The 13,903-nt window shown below is 38.7% G+C and overlaps 1 protein-coding gene and 1 long non-coding RNA gene across 10 annotated transcripts in view; one reads left to right on the top strand and one right to left on the bottom strand.

Moving 5' to 3' along the window:
- SYT1 (synaptotagmin 1) overlaps nucleotides 1-13,903 on the top strand; it is a 521,971-nt gene that overhangs the window by 416,075 nt on the left and 91,993 nt on the right. The gene's annotated exons all lie outside the window — the stretch shown is intronic.
- LOC123276958 (uncharacterized) overlaps nucleotides 6,426-13,903 on the bottom strand; it is a 32,601-nt gene continuing 25,123 nt past the window's right edge. Inside the window, exon 5 of the long non-coding RNA XR_006513595.2 lies at nucleotides 6,426-6,696. This is a non-coding gene — a long non-coding RNA (uncharacterized lncRNA). The remainder of the gene's footprint in view (nucleotides 6,697-13,903) is intronic.

The raw sequence follows: 13,903 nt of genomic DNA, 5'->3' as shown, positions 1-13,903 counted from the left end.
CCTATGTGTTTTCTTTGTCTGAAGAGAATGGCTTCCATTTAAATTCACATCATACTCATTTGCAGATAAACTATATTTTTTCACTGTGTGATTTAGTGACATCCACATTTCCATGCAAGGAACCATTGAATTCCCTAATGATGTTCTGATTTTCTTAACAATGAACACCAGTGAACTTTCCCCTAGGCAAACCAGATGGAAACTAAATTGTTTCTGCAAAATGAACAATTTGTGAAATCTTGGCAAATTGAATTCCAAATATACTTAGAGATGATCTTGACTTCCTTTGCAACTCTGCCACAACATGCAATGCATTTAAGGCCTACATGAGAAATACACTAGTTAGCTCCATAACCTTTAAGCAGAAATGAATGAGAACAGAAGATCACCATGGAAGAGATAAAAGTCAAAAACTCTAAAAAAGAGGTAATATGCAGATGGAACAGCTTCACTGAGAAACTATGAGATTAATGTAGATGTTGTTAGAGGTGTTCACTTATCACCTTTGAATTGGTTATCTATTTTGTGAAGCAGGAAACTAAAGCAAATTTCTTCACATTGCTTCAAGTCAGCGATACAGCCAAGATGAAAATCTGAATTCAAATCCTAATCTATACGCCTATAATTTGCTGTTCTGTATACTCTCATCTATATTCAAAAATGGAATTTAATGGACTGTGCATGAGAAAGATTTTGTTTCTATTACCCACAATCTGATTATATTATCTTCACAGTGACACTGTGAAACTGTCAAGAAGATGCGACATGCTTGTGGCACAAAAGATGGACTGTGCTTTCTTCTTTATCCCAAGTAAAGAATTCTTATAATTCTCATAGCATTCCATCTTTAGAGGGCTCTTATTTCCCTGGAAATGACTAACATGGCCACAGCCATAATTAGGTTTTATTCAAAAATTCAAATATTCCACCTCAGCTAGTATGTCATCGAGTCATAAGGGTTCTTTTGCATCTTTACAAGATCCAGCCATATCTAAATCCAAATTTAAAGAGTGTTCTTTTGCATCTATACAAGATCCAGACACTCATGTTAAAAAAAATAATGAAACAAAGTAGCAGAATTTCTCTTTTAAAAGGGTTGTTCTGAGGTAAAACTAGCAAGAAAAATAATATTAATACATTTCATTTACAGAACAGGTTTAATATTTCAAAGCTTGTTTATATCTTTTATTTCATTTTATTCTGACTAGTTCTTTATTATAAGAGATAGTTGCATGATTATATATGAATCTAGCTACAGTTTCTCTCCAACCAAACTAGTCAAATATCCAATGTTACTCATGTGTCACCTTTAAAACCTACTCTGTCCTCCCAAATTGTGATTGTTTTCTTTTTGTCTTCTTTTCGTTTCTCCTGTCTAGTTATTCCCGCAATGATTTGCATACATCGTCCTTGGCATTTCGCCTCTCCCAGAAAGCTTGATCCCCAAAATCCTACTTCCATATGTTTTTCTTTGCTTTTAAGAAACCCAAATGATACCTTAATTCTAAAGAAAATTTATTATCAGCTATGTGCTACCACAGTTCTATTTTTTTGCATCACTAGTGCATATAGCATAGCTTTTCATTTTTTGTCCATCACAGTCTTGACCAACTAACTTGACTTTTCTTATATCCCAAAAACTAAGAATTGCCATTTTTCTCTGTCCTATGCCTTTCCTACAGTAAGGTACAATCTCTCTTGATCTGTAACTTGATATTGACCTTTAGCCATATGGCAGACACTGTGTTAGACAAAACTGATTAAAAACACAGGCTTTGTTTAATAAAAGAAGGAGATAGTGAACAGACGTTTAGAGTATAATGTTGCAAGTGCTATAGTGAGAATTTGGAAAGATGTCATGGAAACAAAGAGGGGAGAAAGGCCAAACTCTCATGACAACGGTCAGGGAAAGACTCAGTAGAGATGACAGTTGAGAAATAAGTGTGAGTCCAGTAGAAAAACAAAGGGAGATCGGTTATACCAAGCAAAGGAAGCAGCATGTTCAAAGATTTGAAGGCACAACAGAACATGGTACAATCAAGAACATGCAGTTAGTAATCCTCCCTGTTCCATTGCCTGCAACCCCAGATGAACTTGCTTTCACATGGTAGCATTTCTGCTATATACATCTCCTTTGATATTTCTTTGTATAATACTTTTATCATTTTCCTTTTTATGTCTATGGTCTTTATCCTCTACTCTGGCATCATCTTCATAGCTTGCCCTTTGTATCTTCAAAAATCTTCTTAAGTGAGACCACTTTTTCCTAGAGTCTGGTAAAAGGGCAGTGGTGTTTAACCTGGATCCTCTCATTTCTGCTGTCTTAATTCTTCTTGATCATAAAGATTGAGAGCCAGGAACACTCACAAAGCTGGTCTTTTTTTCTTTTCCACTACACACTCACACATCTAACCCACGTTTCCTCTTCCAACAGTCTAGTCCCTGCCTCTATGTGATATTCTGCCTCTGTTGATGAGTACCAAGAACCCTCAGGCCAATCCCTTCAAGAGTGTTAACCTCCCTCTTACCTGATTGTAAAGGACTTGTATTTTGTTGTAAAGTTTCACTCTGCTTCTAAACTTTGGCCCTCTGCCTTTTGTATCACACAGTCCTACTGCAAGCAGTGCTTTCTCCATGTGTACCTGTGAGGGTCTTTCAGGCTTCCAAGTCCTTTTAAATTATCCACTTTTTTTCCCCAGTTTTTCTGGGATATAGTTGACTGTCTGCTTTCTTTCTGTGACATAATCCCTCCTCTTGCCTCAAAATCTCCTGTATTCTTTTTTCTGGAACTTGGATATCATCTATAGAGAGCCTGTTATTTGGGGAGTTTTTTTTTTGGTCTTTTCTTGCATCGAGTTCTCTGAGGCTCTTCTTTATTCCCAATCCTTTCTGTATTCTTCTGTGGACTTCAAATACAGGCCTCTCTTCTTGGGCAATGCTTTTTCTTTCCTTTGTAAGAGCCATCTTCTCCAGGTATTTTTGGCTTAGCTCTTCCTCTGGCTAGCTTGTCTAAATTTCTGCTGCATCTTCAAATCCATTTCAAAGAACTAGAAATGACACATAACATTGATAGTATTTTCCTCCATTCAAACAATAGTAATTTCCTCCATCTCCCCCAAAATACCCAACGGCAACCATTTTTAGGGGCCACCTCCCCAAAATACAGACCTTCCTTTCTTGCTAAGCTCCTCATGCTACCTCGCCCTTATTGAAGACTTTTCTCCAGGCACTTTCTGCTCATATTATTGGTTGGCACACATGTAAAGGACATCTCTTGCTGTTCCAACAATAGCCAGAATGAATCTCTGTTCTGGCTTAAAAACAATTCGAAGGTCGAGTGCCCATGTTACTCTCAACAACTTTCTATCTCACACTTTTGTCCCCACCCTAGTGCCAAATCTCTCTGCTGCTGTCAGTGGAACTTCAACATATCATGGTATTTTTTTCAATGAAATTCCATTGACCTATATCCTCTGTTTCAGTCCTGAAGAGAACTAACACTCTAGCTTCAGCTTGTTTGGGGACATCACCACAACATACTTTTCTTCTGATACAACGTACAAGATATATCAATTTTCTCTGTCATCAGGTTCACATCGAACTCTCCATTTCTGTGCATTTGAAGTACTGCAAATATATCTCCTGGGCTCTTCCTCATTGAACGAATAATTAGGGTCCTACCACCTAGTCCCTTGCCAGGTAACAGCTCCATCCCTTATGAAGTGAATCCACATAAACACTCTTTCAAAATCCTCCCACAGCTTCCCTGGCTATGCCCCAGTTGTTTGATTTTCCTTATCTTCTCTCTTCCTTCCGCCCTCTAATAGAAAATAAAATAGACATGCCAGCCTTTTGTCCCTCTCCTCTCTTCCTCAAGTTTCTCTTGTCCCCTCTGTTTCTTTCTCTATGTTTTCCTGCTGCCTTGCCTCCCAGCCCCTATTCATCAGCTTTTTTTTTTCCCTGTCTTCTGTCCTTTTCCAAGGCTCCTGTTTGCTAGGGACAGATCCCACAGACAGCAGAAGCTGGAAGTCGAGAAGCAGGGTTTGGCCCCTCTGACCTCCCTAATCTTGCTTTTAAGTAGCTTTTCTCTCCTCCCCAGCTTCTGTGTGACTTGCCTACATCTACACCATGCTCCTTTTATAGCCTTTTTGTTTCTCTTCTCTGTGATTTTGAGCTCTCCATGGATCTCAGGTAATCCTCACAGAAAGATAAAGCAGGCATTATTTATCTATTTATATGGTGTGGGAAGAACTTGCTTAGAGCGCCTGCATGAGCTAGTTAGTGGCAAAACTCAGGTCTGCTAAGCATCCAGCCCTTCCTGAAGATGAAAGGGAAAACCTTCCTCGGTCAATGACGTCTCCTAACTATGTGGCACTGCTATTTCTTTGGGAATTCCTTTTGGTCATCATCATCCCAGAATTAAAAAGAAAAAAGTGTTCTCTGGATAAACAGCACCCTGTCTTCTGAGCTTTCTCTGTGAAGACCCATCCCCACATTGTACTGTCTTCTGAGCTTTCTCTGTGAAGACCCATCCCCTCATTATATCCTCTCAAGTTAGGTAGGATGCACCAGTAAACATAGCTGTGGAGTGATGGAAGGTCAGGATGCAGTCTTTGCAGTTGCTGAGTATAATTAGTAAAAAAGTTAATGCTGCACTCTCAGTAAGCCTATGTACAAATCATTCAAATGCATATCTGCCACTAGAGATGACACTTCTTAGGGTTAAAAGCGCCAAACAATGCCTTCCAAGGATAGCCTGGCATTGTTTTTTGTGAATGCCCCAGAATCAATGGCCCACCTTCTAGCATAATATTTCTTGACAATGCTTCCTTTATAACTGCATAGGTCAAATTTGCATTTTTATTTAGAAATATGTTGCCCACTTCAAAATTTCTTGGTATCCAATTTCCACTTTAAAAGAAGATAACGCTAGTTCCCATAATCCAAATAACTACTCGGAAGAGGCCACTTTACCCCAGAGCTTCAAAGTCACATGAGGATAAAAAAAATTTAAAATTGGATCTGACCCAGAAAATCAAGGACATGTAGTTGACGGAGGGAGAATGTTAAAGAGACAAAGTGACTTGGTAAATGTCTTTGGATACCATCCACAAACCATTCTCCATTATTTCCCTTCTTCTTCACACATCCTCATACAATTGGTCATTTATCTGGATTCACACTTAGGCCCTCTGCTAATTAAAGGAACCTCTCAAGCTATGGAGCATACCCACCATCTTCCCGTTTTTGCTCATCTCTGCTTACTTAGATAAATCTCTCATAACGCAAGAAACTGTCAACTAAAATTGAATCCCATGATGGATTACCATGTCATCCACTAGGGGGCAAAACTGTATTTTATATTATTTTAATTTATAAAATATGAATTATCTTATATTTTAAATTTTAGACCAGAGATCTAAAGCTTTAACGAAAAGGAATGAATGGTGGAATTTCAGGCACCACAGCACACTGCAGCATGAAGAATCTTTTGATAAGAACATTTCTGGGACTCGCTTTCCATCCCATGTTCTGTTCTCATCCCCCTACCCTCCACTGAAAATTCACATGTGAAATTAACCACAACAAATTCCTCTACCTTCTCTGCAGTGGTCCTTCCTAATACCACATCTATAATGGCACTTACCATTTCACATTGAACTTTTGTTTTATGCTCGTTCTCTCCAGCACAGAATAAGTTCCTTAAGGGCAAGAACAAGTCTTAATTATCCTTTGTTTCCAGTACCTGGCACCATGACTGATATATTGAAAATACAAAATAAGGGTTTGGTAAACTGAATTAATGAAGTATAAGACTAAGCATTGTTCACTTTCTGCAAACCACACAAACTGAAATGGATCAGTAATCATACTTTTGAAAACATTGTTTAGAATTCATTCACTTATTTGTATTAACTGTGTATTAATTATGTTATACAATAACAAATAGACCCAAACATATAGTGGTTCAGCAACAGAGAAATTTCTTGCTCACTCAATAACACAAAGTGGTTCCTGATTGGCAGGTAGGACTCTGCTTTATTGAACCATTTAGGGATCCTGGCTGATTGAACCTCTGCTGTCTTCAGCATGTCACTTCCAAGGTCACTGTGAGGTCATTGTCACAGTCATAGGAGAAAAGATCATACGCAGAAGTTTTGGGGGATTGAGTGTAGAAGTGGTACATGTCACTTCTGTTCACATCCCATTGCCTGGAACTCAATCACAAGGCCACATCTAACTGCAAGGAAGGCTGAGAAATGTAGTCTAGCTGTGTGCCCAGGAAGAAGAGAAGGGATTTTTTTTTTGAGGTCATAATAGTTTATAACATTGTGAAATTTCAGTTGTACATTATTATTTGTCAGTCATCATATAAAAGTGCCCCTTCACCCCTTGTGCCACCCCCCCCGAAACCCTCTTCCCACTGTAACCACTAAACTATTCCCTTTGTCCATGATTTTGTTCACCTTCCACATATGAATGAAATCATATGGTGTTTGTGTTTCTCTGTCTAGCTTATTTCGCTTAAAATAATACCCTCAAGGTCCATCAATGTTGTCGTGAATGGGACAATTTTGTCTTTTTTATGGCTGAGCAGTGTTCCATTGTGTATATATATATACCATATCTTCTTCATCCAATCATCAGTTGATGGGCACTTGGGTTGCTTCCATGTCTTGGCTCTCGTAAATAATGCTGCAATGAACATAGGGGTGCATAAATCAAGAAGAGAATGGATTTTGACAAATAGTTAGTAGTCTCTGCTAGAGTTGAGCATTCAGTAAACATGCATTTATTCTTTGGCTCAACAAATATGTACTAATCATCTCCTATGTGCCAGGTAGTACACATATAGACAAAAGTGTGCTACATAAAGATAATTAAACTCATGGAAGTCAGATACAATCCAATAATCACACACGAATCAATACATGATTGCTGTACACAAGTACAATTACTTTTCATGATTATAATACATGATTACTATAATCAATATTTCAAAAGAAGAGTGCAGGGAGCTAGTAAAGAATATGTAAGAAGGGCTTTATAGGGTGAGTTAGATAAGTCTTCTCTAAATAAATGAATTTTGAGGCAAGGTCTGAAAAATGAGTAAAAGCTAAGTAAAAGGGAGAATCACAAGAGGACAGAAAGTGTCAACAAAAGCAACACTTTATGTTATGACTCTGAGAGTAGTTAATATGACACATTTAGTGATATGAAGAAGACTGATGTGGCTGGAGCATAGAGAGGAAAAGTGGCATGAGATGATTCTGAGGAGTAAGCAGGAACCAGACCTTGAAGAATATTATAACTGATGGGAAAGATGTGGGTCTTAATCCCAAGAGAGACAGGAGACCTGCTTGAGGATTTTAAGTAGATTTTTTATTTAAAAGGTGATTCTGGGGCTGGCTCCATGGCCGAGTAGTTAAAGTTCTGTGCACTTCACTTAGGTGGCCCAGATTCACAGGTTTAGATCCCAGGTGCAGACCTACTTCACTCACCAGCCAAGCTGTGGAGGCATCTCACATACAAAGTGGAGGAAGACTGGTACAGATAGTAGCTCAGAGAAAATCTTCCTTACACACACACACACACACACACACAAAAAGTGACCCTGCCCCTAGTATTCCAGGAGTCAATTTAAGGAGACCAACCAAGAGACTATCGAAATAATTCAGATGACACATTACTGGGTTAGGGTGGTGAATATTCTAATACGGGAATATCAGAGATGTATTGGATAGAAATGGAAACAAGTGAACCCACTTGAGAGATTTCTAATAGGTAAAGTCAGAACTCTAAAGAAGTCAATGGTCAATGATAATGCCCAGTTTTCTGACTTGAGCAACTAGTTGGATACCGGTACCAATTACTAAAATACAGTGAAGCAGATTTGTAAGAAAGGTCATAAGTTCAGTTTTTGGCATTTGAGTTGAAGATGTGTATGAAATATTCTAATGTGGAAACGAGAAGCAGGCAGTTGGGTATATGCGTCCAGAGCTCAGATAAAAGATCTAAATGAAGAAATAAACTTGAGAATCACTTCCAGACTGTAACCAAAGCCATGGACTGGGAGGATATTAGTTTATGATGGAAAGAAATGGACTAGGACTACACCTTGAGAAAGGATGCCAAGAATGAGTGTCCAGAGAGGCAGATAGATAAATCAAGAAAGCACTGTATTACAGAATCCAGGGAAGACAGGGAAGTCAACGATTCTGCTGAGAGTTCAGGTTAATGAGACCTGAAAAATATTTATGGCTTACTAAGATGGATGTCATTTGAAATCTTAGCATGAACCATTTCAATATTGATGGAGAGAGAAATGAGCGGCACCTGAATAAATAGGGACAGTGACTGTAGCCTATCCATTCGAGAAGTTTGGCTATGCAAAGGAGCAGAGGAACGTGGCACTATCTAGAGAAGAGGGTGGTTGAGATAGGGCTTCTGTTATAAAATAGTAAATTCTCAAATGCTACATTTTCTGTGCCAGGCACTCTTATAACTACTTTACTTTGCCTTACATTTTACTCTATTTCATTCATTGATTTTTGCATCCTTTACTGTGTCCCAGTGTCTAGGACAAGGCCTGGCACATAGGAGATGCCCAATAAATGTCTGTTGAATGAAATATAGTGAGTTAATGCCCACATCTCAGTCCAGTGCTCTTTCCACCACTCCGTACTGTACTTGCTCTGACTCTTAATAGGCATTTTCATTTTCTATTTTTATCATTCTTATTTTGATCTTATCAGAATATCCACTTTTCTGTTGTTAATTATTATTTCTAATAGAACTGCAAGTGTATCTTTTAATCAAAATAGAGACATATTGTGAGGAAAGTTGAAGATCTAAATCATAAAGTAGAAATCCATCTTTAACTAAATTACATAAATTTTATACTTACAGAAGAGTAACTTGGTTTAAACTGTTACCGAACTTTGCACATGCATCACTGTGTCTAGAACATTCTTGTCCTCTTCTTCACGGGGTTCACTTCAACTCTTCCTGCTGACCTTCACATCTCAGCTCAGGTATTGGCTCTCGCAGGACACTTATGTGCACCAACTTCCCATGTACACTAGCTCTGGTTCAAGGGGGAGAGCTAGAAAACCTATCTTAAAGCTACATTTGCATGGCAAGCACCCTATTTTTACAAAGAACGTGCATTTGGTGTGGCTGGAGAAATTGATAATGATTATTGGGGGTATAGTTCTCCAGTTAAAGTCCTCCTCTGTTTAGTTCTGTTACTAGACTCTGGAAAGTTTAAGTTTCTCCTCTTTGCTCCCATAGCGCTTGTACCACCTATATGGACAGTTAACACATTATAGTGTTATTCTCTATCTAAATCTCTGTCTCTCCACTACATTCGAAACTCCTCAAAGTTATCTTATTCCTCAAAGTATCCATGGAACTTAGGGTAGAGCCTATATGGTAGAACTCAATAAATATTTTTTAATAAGAAATGAATACAAAGTTAATAGATTATATAGTATTCTCACAAAATAAGTATTCAAAGGCATACAGTCTCATTTATCTGAGCAATTTACTGTACATTTGTACACCAGGCCAGATTCCATCTTTTTAGCCTGGGTACATCCACAGCAACATGTCACACTGTGACCATCTGGACCATTAGATGTAAATACTGACTTGGCAGACAGTTCAGGGGTATGAGAGTAGTCACAGGAATAAAATGAATTTGAAAGCTACTACCACCCAAAGGATATATTTAAAGCCACCCATTCTCTTATTAAAATTAAAAACCTGCCATTGTCCCTCTTATGAGTGAAGAATATCTTAGTATTTCTACAAACAGAGAATATGCAAATAACCTGAATTTTCCTTTTGAGAGATTATTAGACTGCCATTTTTTATTTGTCACCTTTAAATAGCTCCATAACCTCAGAGAAAAACCCTCTACTCAGAGAATCTATCACCAGTTTAACACATAGAAAAATCTTAAGATTAGCATAAATAGAAAATGTCCTTTTAAAATGTCACAGCATTAAGTCAATTCAGGTACCTTTTTAAAACTCATTGAAAAGTACAGCATTTCCAACAAGCATGTGAACTTAGCCCCATTTTCAAAGGTCACTAAAGTGAACCCTCTTATCACATAAAATGATGGATAGTGCTATAGAAGCCATCAAATAAATATTCATTTTAAATCAAGCTTTTTATTTATCCGTTGGAGATGACCTCTGTTCTAATATCTATAATGGTTTCAAAAAGGAAAGGTATTGCTGTAGTTGTCTATTAAATCATTAATTTGTGTCTACTCTCTTCAGTGGTTGCTTTTGAAAAAATAACAGAATTTATCATGCTGCTCAGAACAAAGGTGCTTTCTGATTGTCAGCTACGTATTCTAAAGGAGCAGGTTAATTTCTCTGAATCTCACAGTTGGAACTTTCTAACACTAACTGGCAGTTTCCACCTAGTGATCAAGGCAATTGACTAAAATAAATTATACATAAAGCTGAAATTCCTAATAGTAATAAGGCTCCTTCATGAGATAATCACACCAGCAAACGCACTTATCTGTCGCCTGCAACTCTACAGGGTGTTGAAATTATCTTATAAGAACTATACTTCCAGAAATGTTTTCATTTCTAGTTTTATGATAGGGCTAACATGGCAGTGACTATGGCACCAGGCACAAAGAAGGAGTCCCAAATAGATTCATTAGTAGGCTTTTAGATTAAACTGGAGACACTGTTGACAGGGTACTAGTGTCCATGCTGTTTATAAAGCAAAAGACTGGTGAGTTTCTCATTTCAAAACACTCAACCAACAATTATTTATGTCTTTATTATATGCCTGGAGCTAAGCATCCAAAAGGAGCATAAAATATACTCCCTACTGTTCTGGAGTTTAGCGTGAGGGAAACTCACATATATGAAAGAAATAGTAAAAAAAAAAAAAAAAAATCATCTCTAGGCACCATGCTACTGTCTATAAAGCAATTACCAGCAGAAATCCATGCGGGCTAGAATAGTAAGGAGGTACTTTATTAAAGGTATGGAACTTGGAGTAAGGCTTAATGGTTAGGGGTAATTTGATTAGGCAGAAGGGACTAAAGACATTGCAGATCAATTAAGCAAAATCTGGTGATAGGAAGGAATATAGCTCATAGAGACATAGTTATTGCTGTGGTGAACCCCCGGCCAGCCCCCACCAGCCCAATCTTGTACCATCTTCATAACCAAGGCATTTATTCCTCTGGGTGCCAAGAGTGTGGATGTCTGACAGCTCATAACTAAGTTCTTCCTTCTGAGCATTACCCTCAGCTGAAGAGATCCCTGGTCCACAATGTGGGGATGGCTCACATCCAAAGACTGATGGGTTATAGAGCATAAAATATCATCGCTTTTAAGAATTTGGAACATCTCTGAAGAGCTATCCCAGCTCCTGAGCTCCCCCCAGGATGGGCTGAGGCCTTCGATGTGACTGCATCCCAGCCCAACTTTGCCTGTGCAGTCCTGCTCCCTGCATTCCCCATAGATGTTGATCCAAAGGATATGCCCCAATAAACCTCCTCCTTGCAAATCTGAGTCTGCTTTCCTGGAGAACCCAACCTGTGGCAATAGAGGATACTGAAAGATCAATCTGTTTGTATTCGATAATAGGGAATCTGCATTTATTCATTGAATAGGTGTATATGGAGCCCTACTCTGAGCCAGCCACTATTCTAGTGCGTGGAACACAGGAGAAAGCAAAACAATTCTCTTCTCTTATGGATCTGATATTCTAGTGGGGGAAACCTAAACAAACATAACAGAACTTCAAGTGATATGTGCTAGGATGAAAAAGTAGCCAGGTGAGGGGACAGGCAGTGTGCATGTTTAGGAGCAGATGAGACTTCTTTAGATAGGATAGCCATAAAAAACTCTAAAGAGGTGACATGAGCAGAGAGCCGGATAAACTTATGGAACAATTTATGGTAGTATCAGGGAAGAATATTGCAGAGAAGGAACAGCAAAGGCCAAGGCTCTGACGCAGAAGAGTGCCTGGCACGTCTTGAGAAAAGGAAGTAAGATCAGGAGAACAGTAGCAGGAAATGGAGGGGTCAGATCATAGAAGGCCTTTTAGTGTAAGGAATACGGATGATTCTAAGTGAAAGGGGAAACATTGAAGGGCTTTGAGTAGGACCATCTCATGGTCAGATTTCCATCTTAAAAGGATCACTCTGCCTTTTATGTGAAGAAGAGTCTAGAAAGGAGCAAGAGTGGAAGCAGAAAGACTATTACAGAAGTCTAGGCCAGGAACGATGACTTGGAGCTAAGGTCACTAATAGTTACAGTTTGCCTGGGACTAGAGTTTTCTCAGGATACAGGACTTTCAGGGCTAAAACCAATAGAGTCTTTTGCAAATCAGGATGGGTGGTCACCCTACTTGTACTAGAGTGAAGGCTGATAACTGGGGAGATGTGGTCAGATTCAAAATGCATTCTGAAGGTTGAGTAGGTAGTGAAGCGGAAGAAAATGGTTGGGATAGTTAAGTCAGAGGCAAAGTATAGAGCTTCTTGAAAGCCAGAAAAATAGGCTTGGACCTTTCAAAGATTAGCTGGACATTGATATGCAGTCTGCATTGGACTCTCGAGAGACTATGACTAATGAGATCTTTCATCAGACTATTTCAAAACAAGATGACCAAAGTGTTTAGAGCTTGATCTCAGAGTGAAGGTGAAAGTGATAGAGGGGGTGGTGGAGTGATGGTGTAAGGTGGTGAAGGTAGTAATGATGGTGATAGCGGCAAGTATAGTGGAGATGGAGGTCATATTTGAGGTGGAAGTGGTGAAGGTAGGGATCATGTTGATGATGGTAATAATGGGAAAAAATGAAATATAATAAAAAATATGGTTTGAGAGATTTACATAAAAAGAACTCTCAAGACTTATGGGCTGAATGACTAGAGGAAAACAGAGAGAAGGTAAGTTGCCATTGGAAACAGATTACTTAGTGAGCCAGACAGAAAGGAGTCTGGGAACGGAGAAAAGTCCAGGGGAAGGTTTGGTGATGAACATCCATTTAGTTAGACATAATTAATTGAAGGTGAGAGTGGAATATCCAAGGAGTGGTCAGCTGGAATATTAGTTTGTCATTCCAGATGGCAATCTGATAGTAAAGAAAACTCATGATTTTGAGTCAAAGGACCCTGCTCCAGTTCCACAGTGAGACACCTATGTAACCTTATGCAACCTCTGAGTCTCAAAGTCTTCATTTATAAAATGGACATAACACTACCTACTTCACAGGGCTGTTAAGAAAACTAGATAGAATTGTCAAGAAGCAGTAAGGATCTGAGATACAGATTTGGATATCATCTTTCCTCACAAAATTTTCCAAGAACCCCTTTATTTTCCCTTTGCCATAACTCCAAAGAAAACTTTTTTAAAATTTAGAAAATCTTTGTTTCTAGAACTTTAGCGTCACAGATAAAATGTTTAATACTAAATGTTCATATATTGCTACTCAACCATCTTTCTTCCAAACTGACATGTAAAAACCATTAAATGAGAGTTTGATGTAAAACTGTCCACATAAAATAATCAGATCATTCCAATTCTTCCATGTAGCTGACAGATACAGTAAAACCTCCCCAGGCCAGAACAAGACTCTGGGGACAGAAGTGCTTCTCCATTCAATCACAGAAGTTCAGTGAAAGACTTTACTGAGGAAAATAAATTGTTTTCCCATGATTCATACTGGTGTGAGACCCTGAATCTAAGATTCGAGGGTAACAACATTGGCTTGTGACGTAAGCCTCAGATGTAAGCCTTGTTTCGAGTGTGGCAGAATGGAACACATCTTCAGGAGACACCAGAGCAGTCCAGAGATCTGCCACGCATGACCTTGAGGGGGCGGCTTCAGGGCCTCCCCATGGTGCACATCCTGGCTCT

The sequence above is a fragment of the Equus asinus genome, chromosome 4 (assembly GCF_041296235.1).
Source record: "Equus asinus isolate D_3611 breed Donkey chromosome 4, EquAss-T2T_v2, whole genome shotgun sequence".
Lineage (NCBI taxonomy): Eukaryota > Metazoa > Chordata > Mammalia > Perissodactyla > Equidae > Equus > Equus asinus.
The sequence above is the reverse complement of the archived record's forward strand: the minus strand, read 5'-3'. Positions and strand labels throughout refer to the sequence as shown.